The 10,106-nt window shown below is 48.6% G+C and overlaps 1 pseudogene; it reads left to right on the forward strand.

Moving 5' to 3' along the window:
* The first annotated feature begins 1,712 nt into the window (after positions 1-1,712).
* LOC136504154 (uncharacterized) lies at positions 1,713-4,040 on the forward strand (annotated as a pseudogene).
* The last annotated feature ends 6,066 nt before the right edge of the window (positions 4,041-10,106 follow it).

Genomic DNA, 10,106 nt, shown 5'->3' on the forward strand with positions numbered 1-10,106 from the left:
GAGGCTTGGACCGAGGGACCCAGAGGCCGGGTGACTAGCCGCGGTGGCTGACACTTGGGACACCGACAAGTGCAAGAAGACATGGAGTGACGGTGTTGACCGGGTCAAGACGGCGGACGCGTGAGTCGAGCGAGGCTCAGGAGGACTTGGCGGGCCGGCCGGTCGAGGACGGCGGTGACACGCGTCGGATGGCGGGGGACGCGTATGGAGTACGCTACTCGCGGACGGTTTGATGGTTTGGACCTCAAAACCATCGGATGGACGGTTTACGGGTTTGGGCCTCAAAACCCGGGCGGAGGTTCCGAGGAGGGACGGACGGCACGTGGCGGCATCGGGGAGTTCGCGTCGAGGCGAAGCTACCGGTGAGAAGGCGCGGTGGCCGTCGGATCAAGATTACACCGGGTTGGACAACAACGCCCTTGGGCTTAGCGGTTCAACTCGTTTGTATCCAGGGGCAAAACTGGGAATGTGTAATAGCCCTGTTAAATAGGATGAGGGAGCCCCCATCTTCCTCACCTCCTCCAGTTTTCATTTTCTCCTTTAGGGTTTCTTCCTCTAGTTTGCTTCCATGTATGAGAGAGGTCTACAACTCAAATTGTGACTTGGTTTTGAAGGAATCGGTGGCCGTAACCACCGTATGTCATCTGGGATTCATGATTTAGTTGTGTTCTTGATGTGATTTTGGTGTTCTTCACGAGCTCCTTTTGTCCCTTCTTGTTTCCCCTCTCGTTTCTTCGATTTGGGATGGTTTCGGTTCGTTCTTGTTGCCTTGGATCGATCAGTGACATGAGTAGAAGCTTTCCACCGAAGGAAATCCACTAATTCCTCACGAGATCGCAGATCCGGGCAATTTTAGTTCTTGACCTATTTTTTGGGGTTTTCTTTAATTCCTTCGATTCACAGAGTTAGAGTTTGTCTCGGGCTATGATCTTTTAGAGGTTGCCTTTCTACCCGCTTGTGAACTCTTGTGCAAAGTTTCAAGTCATTTGGAGTTGATTTGATCAAGTTATGGCTTGATTTAATTTTTCCCGAGAAACTGCTCGTTCATACCGGACGTGTCCGATATTTCTCACTTTGGAGTTTTGAGCTGAAATTTTGTGGAGATCTTCCCTTGGTGTCTAAAGAGCTATGGTTAAAATTTCATGATTTTTGGACACCGTTTGATGGGGTTTCGGATTTTTCTCTTTTGGTCAGCTTGCTGCTGAAAATACCGGACGTGTCCGATATCATACCGGACGTGTCCGATATTTCTCACTTTGGAGTTTTGAGCTGAAATTTTGTGGAGATCTTCCCTTGGTGTCTAAAGAGCTATGGTTAAAATTTCATGATTTTTGGACACCGTTTGATGGGGTTTCGGATTTTTCTCTTTTGGTCAGCTTGCTGCTGAAAATACCGGACGTGTCCGATATAATACCGGACGTGTCCGATATTTGCAGGAGTTTGCTCGTTTGGGCTTCGATCCTTGTTTCATTTGCTCTGTGGTGACCCGTTGTGTTCTGAGGGAGTATCCACCCTTCTCTAGGGTCATGGTCATCAAGTCTTTCGTGAATGCTTTTTGGGGATTGATGTTGGGACAGTGGTTGAAGATTTCGGAAGAAATTTGAGGCTCCCATTCACCCCCCCCTCTGGTCGCCGTTTCCGGTCCTTCAATTGGTATTAGAGCCGGTTAAGGATCATTCCACCTTAATCGGTCAGTGATCCACGAAGGCGACATGGAGCGTGGTTCTGGCAAACCATCGCACTTCGATGGGTCAAACTATCCTTATTGGAAGATCCGCATGTCTGCGCATCTCTAGGGGATTGATTGGCTCGTCTGGGAAATTTGCGAGGATGCTACTTACGTTGTGCTCCCTACCGCGGCCCGTACCACCCAGGATCACAAGGATCGGCACAACGCAAATAGCAAAGCTCGCAGTGTGCTTTTCTCGAGTCTTTCGCTTTCTGAGTTCGAGCGTGTCTCCGATTGTACTACAGCTCGAGAGATCTGGGTGAGGCTTCAGAGCTATCACGAGGGGACCGCACAGGTCAAGACCAGACTCTACGAGACGTACAAGCGTGAGTACGAGAACTTCTCTCAGCTTGATGGCGAGTCCATCGATGCCATGTTTTCCCGCTTTCAGACTATCGTCAACAAAATAAAAGCGAACAAGGCCAACCTACCTTATAGTGATCATGAGAGGGCGCTCAAGCTTCTCTATGCCCTTGATCGAAAGGTATGGGATGTGAAGGTGTTGGCGATCATCGAGTCCGCCAACTATGACACCCTCACCGTTGACGAGCTTTTCAGCAAGCTCAAGTCCACAGAGATCGACTACCAAACCCAAGCCAAGCTCAAGAATCCCTCTGCACCAACCATGGCTTTGGTCTCAGGTAGTGGTTCAAGTTCATTGACTAACCCTTCACAAGCTTCTTTCTCTTTGTCATGCTTGATGTTAGTCACAGAGGAGCAGCTGGAGTCTCTTGGGGATGATGAGTTGGCACTCGTCATCAGTCGGTTCTCTCGGTTTCACAACAACCGTTTGAATCGCCGACGCAGTGGTGGCCCGAAGGAGGGATGCTATGGATGTGGAGATCCAGACCACTTCGTCGCACACTGCCCCAAGAAGAAGCCCTTCATCAACAAGTATGACTCTGGCAAGCACAAGGATAAGCGCGACTACACCTCTGGCAAGCACAAGGCCAAGGGCGGTTTCGACAAGGAGGCGATCAAGAAGGCGTACCGCAGGAAGGCCAAAGCTCAAGAACACGCCTTCCTCGCCTCCCTCAGTGACCTCGACGATGACTCCGATGATGATCACTCTTCTTGTCCCTCGACCGACGATGAGTCCGAGAAGAAGCGCGAGGACAAGCTCAACGGTCTCTGCTTTGTCGCCGGTGCAAACCGTGGTGGGTTTTGCACTATGGCGGTTGACGGTGGAGCAAAGCTCAAAAAGGACGTCGACGTCGACGACGACGAAAACGAGGTACCGCCCACACTTGACTCACTTATGCTTGAGCTTGATACTATGAATGATACATTGATGAGTCAAGATAAGTTGCTTAAGCGTGCTGCCCGCGAGAGAAAAGAGTTTAAGGACCAGCTAGAGGTTGCTTTGAAGGAGTTGGAGCTTGCCAAGAGTGGTGTAGTGGTGTCAGAGGAGGAGGAGTGCGATGAGTGCGCTATACACATGTCTAACCTCTCTGACTTGCAATCCAAGTATGCTGTTTTGCTTGATGAATGTTATGAGTTGAAGTCTCGTTCTGGGTTGCTCGGTGCGTGCAAGTCCTGCTCAGGCTTGCAATCTGAGTTGGCAGAGAAGGTTGCCAAACTTGCTGAGTTTGATAAGGCCAACTTAGATAGCATCACCACTACATGTGTTCGATGTGAAGCTTTGGTGTTGGAGCTTGAGTCCTGCAGGCACGACAAGATGGGAACCGAGGAAGAAAACACACAACTTCGGTCCATCTTGAGCTGGGTGTCGTGCAGTGAGCCCCAGTTGGGCATGATGGTGAGCCAGTTCAGGCGGGGAACTGACTCATCGGGAGTAGGCTTTGCTATAGGTGGGAAGGGTGAGCATGTCTATGGCAAGGTTGGTGAACATAGTGGTTTGAACCCAAGTGAGAAACCCACCAACACTCCCAAATTGATCAAGATCCCTCCACCAGAGTCTACCAAGCCTATGATCAAAGATGGTGTGTTTGAAGAACCACCAAAAGCTCCACCATCCAAGCAAGTTTGGGTTCCCAAACCGAACCACTTTCGGAACTCACTCGATACTCTACCCAACATCTCTAGTGCACCCCTTCCTAAAACCAAAAAGCCTCAGAGAGTGAACCACATCCACAAGAGAGTGAGTCAACCACCATCCAAGAGAGAGGTGAGGTACCACTGTGACTATTGCCATAGAGATGGTCATTTGGCTGAGTTTTGCTTTAGGAGGAAGAGAGATGAGCGGCGCGAGTACGAGTTGAACAACCGGAATATGTACCGTCCTCCCCATGGCGTACATGTACCGCCTGTTCAGAGGCACAATGTTAGGCCTAGAGGTGCAATGCCTCAAGGTGCTAGGCCTCAGGTGGCGAGACCACGTGGTGGTCGTGCCCGCGCGTGGCCCAAGTCATGACCTATATGACTCTGGACCTCGCGACGGTGGCTTTCAGTCCCACACTCCTAGCGGACCACGTTTTCCCCCACGTGGTGATCGCTTCTCTCCAATGGGACATGGCATGTATGGTGTTTTTCCTAACACTTTTCCAGGGCAAATGACTCAACACTGGTATTCTCCTCATTTCACTAACCCCAGTGTTGTGCCATTTGCTCACCCCTGTCTTTCTATTGATGCAGAGCGGAGGCCTGGAGAACACGTGGCTTGTTGATTCCGGCTGTTCGCGCCACATGACCGGAAGTTCCAAATGGTTCTCCAGCCTCGACCCCATGCAATACAAGGAGTACATCACATTTGGGGACAATAGCAAAGGTAAGGTGTTGTCTCATGGGACCATTCGGGTCAATGAGTCTTTTATCTTGAAGGACGTTGCTTTGGTTTCAAGCCTGCATTTCAATTTGCTCTCTGTTTCACAACTCCTTCAAGATGGGTTTGAGGTGCGCTTTAAGACTGGACTTTCTCATGTGCTCGATTCTCAGGGACATCTAGTTTGTCAGATCGTTCCTTTCGGTCGAGTTTTCAGAGCTGATTTCTCTCAGTCTTTCGGTTCTTCTCGCTGTTTGGTTGCCGGATCTTCTTCTGATTTGTGGAAGTGGCATAGGAGACTTGGTCACTTGAGCTTCGATCTCCTAGTGAGGTTGAGTTCTCTTGACATGATCCGAGGATTGCCCAAACTTAAGTTTGAGAAGGATCTGGTATGCCATCCCTGTCGCCATGGAAAGATGGTGGCTGCTTCTCATCCTCCAGTGACTCAGGTCATGACCACAAGACCCGGTGAGCTACTGCATATGGACACTGTTGGTCCGGCTCGGGTTCGGTCAGAGGGAGGGAAGTGGTACGTTCTTGTGATTGTGGATGATTTTTCTCGTTATTCTTGGGTGTTTTTCATGGAGGGCAAGGACGAAGCGTTTTCTCATGCTCGTGACTTGATCTTGAGGTTGCAAACTGAGTTACCAAAGAATGCCATACGAGCTATCCGCAGTGACAATGGCATTGAGTTCAAAAACTCTCAGTTTGACACCTTTTGTGCTTCCTTGGGTCTTGAACATCAGTTTTCTTCGCCCTATGTCCCTCAGCAGAATGGTGTTGTTGAGCGCAAAAATCGGACTTTGGTTGAAATGGCCAGGACGATGCTCGATGAGCATAGGACTCCTAGGCGTTACTGGGCCAAAGCCATCAACACCGCCTGCCATGTTTCAAACCGCATTTTTCTTCGTGCTTTCTTAAAGAAGACATCCTACGAGTTGCGGTTTAGGTGTCCACCCAAGGTGAGTCATTTTCGAGTCTTCGGTTGCAGGTGCTTCATTCTTAAGCAAGGTAATCTTGACAAGTTTGAATCTAGATCTTCGGACGGTATATTTCTTGGTTACGCTTCTCATTCACATGCGTACCGTGTGCTTAATCTTGAGACTAACCGTGTCGTGGAGACTTGTGAAGTCACCTTCGATGAAACCATGCCTTCTTCTATTTCTGTCTTTGAACATGCAGGTGATGAAGAGATGGGTGACAGCATTTTCATTGAGGATGACGATGACGTCGATTGGGATGATCCCAAGCCATCTCAATCAGCTGCCCCGATTGAGCCAGCTTCGACCACTTCGGCTCACGGCCCCGAGCCCTCCACCTCTACTTCATGGGGTCCTTGCGAGCCGCTTCCTCAATCGACTGAGGAGGCCCCAGCTGTGGATGAGGGGGAGGCGACTTCGTCTTTGGGTGCACCTCGACATATCCAGCGACGCCATCCTCCTCAGACCATGATTGGCGACATCGACGAAAGGGTAACGCGTTCCAAGTCTTATCATATTTCCCATTTCGCTCATTCTGCTTTCGTAGCTTCTTTTGAGCCTCGAGATATTGGACACGCACTATCTAATGCTGATTGGGTTAATGCTATGCACGAGGAGTTAGAGAACTTTGAGCGGAACCAAGTGTGGGTTTTAGTTCCACCTCCACCAGAGTGCCACCCCATAGGTACAAAGTGGGTTTACAAGAACAAGCAGAGTGAGGATGGGGTGGTGGTGAGAAACAAGGCAAGGTTAGTTGCTCAGGGTTTTTGCCAAAAAGAGGGAATAGACTATGAAGAAACCTTTGCTCCTGTTGCCCGTCTAGAAGCCATTAGGATTCTTTTAGCATTTGCAGCTTCGAAAGGGTTCAAGCTGTATCAGATGGATGTAAAGAGTGCCTTCTTGAATGGGTACATAGAGGAAGAGGTTTATGTGAGGCAACCCCCTGGCTTTGAAAATCCAAAGTACCCTAACCATGTTTTTAAACTCCACAAAGCCTTGTATGGTTTGAAACAAGCCCCGAGAGCCTGGTATGAGCGTTTGAAAGCTTTCTTGCTTGATAAGGGTTTTAGGATGGGTTCCATAGATAAGACTTTGTTCCTCCTCAAGCAAGGCACAGACATCCTTTTGGTTCAGATATACGTGGATGATATAATCTTTGGTGGCTCTTCTCATGCTCTTGTTGCCAAGTTTTCAGATACTATGAGCAGGGAATTTGAGATGAGCATGATGGGCGAATTGACTTTCTTCCTCGGGCTGCAAATCAAGCAAACTCGTGAGGGGACGTTCGTGCACCAAGGCAAGTACACCAAGGACGTGCTCAAGAAATTTGATATGGGTGAGGCCAAGCCTCTTTCGACGCCTATGTCAACCACGATGGCCCTAGATGAGGACAAGGAGGGAGAAGGCGTGGACCAGAAGGAATACCGAAGCATGATCGGGTCCCTGCTGTACCTAACGGCGACGAGACCGGACATCCAGTTCGCAGTCTGCTTGTGCGCGCGCTTTCAGTCTTCTCCACGCACGTCTCATCGTCAAGCCATCAAGCGGATCCTCAGGTACCTTCGTTTCACACCTGAGTTTGGTCTTTGGTTTTCAGCCTCCTCCTCTCTTTCTCTTTGTGGGTATTCTGATGCGGATTATGCTGGTTGTCGTGTTGAGAGAAAGTCCACTTCGGGGACTTGTTAGTTTCTTGGATCTTCTCTTGTGTCTTGGTCTTCTCGCAAGCAGTCTAGCGTCGCCCAATCCACCACAGAAGCTGAGTATGTTGCTGCTGCTGCTTGTTGTTCCCAGTTGCTTTGGATGATAGCTACTCTGAGAGACTTTGGGTTAGAGTTTAAGCGAGTGCCTTTGTTTTGTGACAGCACCAGTGCCATAAGTGTAGCCAAAAACCCAGTCCTTCACTCAAAGACAAAGCACATAGAAGTTCGCTTTCACTTCTTGCGTGACCACTATGAGAAAGGTGATATCGATCTGCACCACATTGATACCCAAAACCAGCTCGCAGATATCTTCACCAAACCACTTGACCAAGCCTAGTTTGCTCGCTTGCGAGGGGAGCTTGGAGTTTGTTTCCCTTTTAGAGGAGGGAAACTTTGGTTGTTGTATTCTAGTTTTGCTTTTCTTTGTAGTTTAGCCTTTGTTTTTGTTTTTATATCATACTTGCATATCATATCATCATGTATCATATTGCATTCTGAGCTTCATCCTTATAGTAGCTAGATTGACACTATGCTCTTGTTGGGGATGTTATGGATATACATGATGTGCTTTTGGCTTAGGCTCCTCTTGATCATTTGATGCATGTTATGAGCTAAGCTTGTTTTCCAAACTATGAACTTGATTAAAACTTGTTGAAACATGAAATGTGTTCACCACTACTTGTGGCACTAGCATGTGTAGAATGTGTCGAGATCTTTTTCTTGCTTCATGTATATGCTTAGTTGCTACGGCTCATACTTTGAGTTACACACTTGCTTGAGAAACTTGAATTTGTGCTAAAACTTGAAAATCAAACTCAGTGATTTGAAAAGATCGGGATGGGTCTGTACTATCCTATGTCAGAGTATCGAGACAGCTCCAAATTGCACTTATTGGTGAACTTGAGCTCTGTAATGGATACCGAGATCATTGTCTTAAGCTTCTGATTGCTTTTGGCATAGGCTTGACATGGTCGCTAAATCAGGTTTTGGTGGCACAGATAACCTCCCGCACACACTTGTCTGACAAACTTTGGTAATAAGCTGCATAACTCTGATAAATTTCAATTGGTGTCTAAAATTTGATCAAACCACAAGTTTGTCTCATGACATGATGTGTGAACTTTGTTTGGGGTAGTTCACTTTGCATACATGTGTAGCACAAGGTCGATCTCCTGTCTATTTTTGCTATGTGCTCCTTTGGTGGTGAACCCTCTTTTAAAATTGCTCAAACTTGATCAAAATTGCTTAAATGCCATATTTCGTCTCATTTGGTCACTTTGAGCATTTGCTAGCACTTGTATGTGTTGCTATATATACATGACAGCATCAACTAGAGCCTCTTTTCAATCTACTTACTATAATCTTGAAGCTTCTGCATTCGTGCATTTCTCCATTCATAGCATGATTTGAGGGGGAGATGCAGTCTTTGGGCTCTAGCTTGATAAGTGCATGTGTCAACAAGGGGGAGAAGTTTCCACACTCACAATGTCACCTAAAGTTGAGCGATATACATTCATTTGAGAGAGATTGCACTTGTTCAGGGGGAGTTGCATTTGAGGTGTTTTGCTAGATGTGTTGAGCCTTTGCCTCTTCTGGAGGGTCTAGCAGTTTTTTGGTTTTTCGAGCTTTGCTAGTGGTGAGGGTCTAGCAGTTTTTCAGTTTTTCGAGCTTTGCTAGTGGTGTTGAGCCCGTTGCCTCTTCTTGAGGGCTAGCTTTGTTTTACTTGGTTGCGTCGAGCCGTTGCCCATGTCTTTGGGGACCAAGTTTTTGCTCATTTTCAAATGACCCGGTTCTTGGCTTTTCTTTGGCTTTTGGTCATTTGGGTGAGTTCTTTCTTTTCTCTTCTTCTTCTTTTTCTTTTGCTCAAGCTGTTCGTGTATTGGTGTTGACAATGCACTCATCAAGGGGGAGATTGCGAACACAAGGTTGACAAGTACCCTTGTGTGTTCGTTTTGTGATGAGTGATTGTCAATGTGATCCACGAAGTAGGTTGAGTGGTGACTAACCCTACCATGGCGAAAGCTATGTGTGCGACATGTCTTTTGGCTTGTGTTGTGCAGGTGTGGAGCTCGGATGCGGTGGTCGACGGCGAGGTGAAGGTCAAGGAGGACGTGCCGTGCCGACAGACCGGGAGCGGTGAAGGACGGACGTGAGGCTTGGACCGAGGGACCCAGAGGCCGGGTGACTAGCCGCGGTGGCTGACACTTGGGACACCGACAAGTGCAAGAAGACATGGAGTGACGGTGTTGACCGGGTCAAGACGGCGGACGCGTGAGTCGAGCGAGGCTCAGGAGGACTTGGCGGGCCGGCCGGTCGAGGACGGCGGTGACACGCGTCGGATGGCGGGGGACGCGTATGGAGTACGCTACTCGCGGACGGTTTGATGGTTTGGACCTCAAAACCATCGGATGGACGGTTTACGGGTTTGGGCCTCAAAACCCGGGCGGAGGTTCCGAGGAGGGACGGACGGCACGTGGCGGCATCGGGGAGTTCGCGTCGAGGCGAAGCTACCGGTGAGAAGGCGCGGTGTCCGTCGGATCAAGATTACACCGGGTTGGACAACAACGCCCTTGGGCTTAGCGGTTCAACTCGTTTGTATCCAGGGGCAAAACTGGGAATGTATAATAGCCCTGTTAAATAGGATGAGGGAGCCCCCATCTTCCTCACCTCCTCCAGTTTTTATTTTCTCCTTTAGGGTTTCTTCCTCTAGTTTGCTTCCATGTATGAGAGAGGTCCACAACTCAAATTGTGACTTGGTTTTGAAGGAATCGGTGGCCGTAACCACCGTATGTCCTCCGGGATTCATGATTTAGTTGTGTTCTTGATGTGATTTTGGTGTTCTTCACGAGCTCCTTTTGTCCCTTCTTGTTTCCCCTCTCGTTTCTTCGATTTGGGATGGTTTCGGTTCGTTCTTGTTGCCTTAGATCGATCAGTGACATGAGTAGAAACTTTCCACCGAAGGAAATCCACTAATT

The sequence above is a fragment of the Miscanthus floridulus genome, chromosome 14, assembly GCF_019320115.1.
Source record: "Miscanthus floridulus cultivar M001 chromosome 14, ASM1932011v1, whole genome shotgun sequence".
Lineage (NCBI taxonomy): Eukaryota > Viridiplantae > Streptophyta > Magnoliopsida > Poales > Poaceae > Miscanthus > Miscanthus floridulus.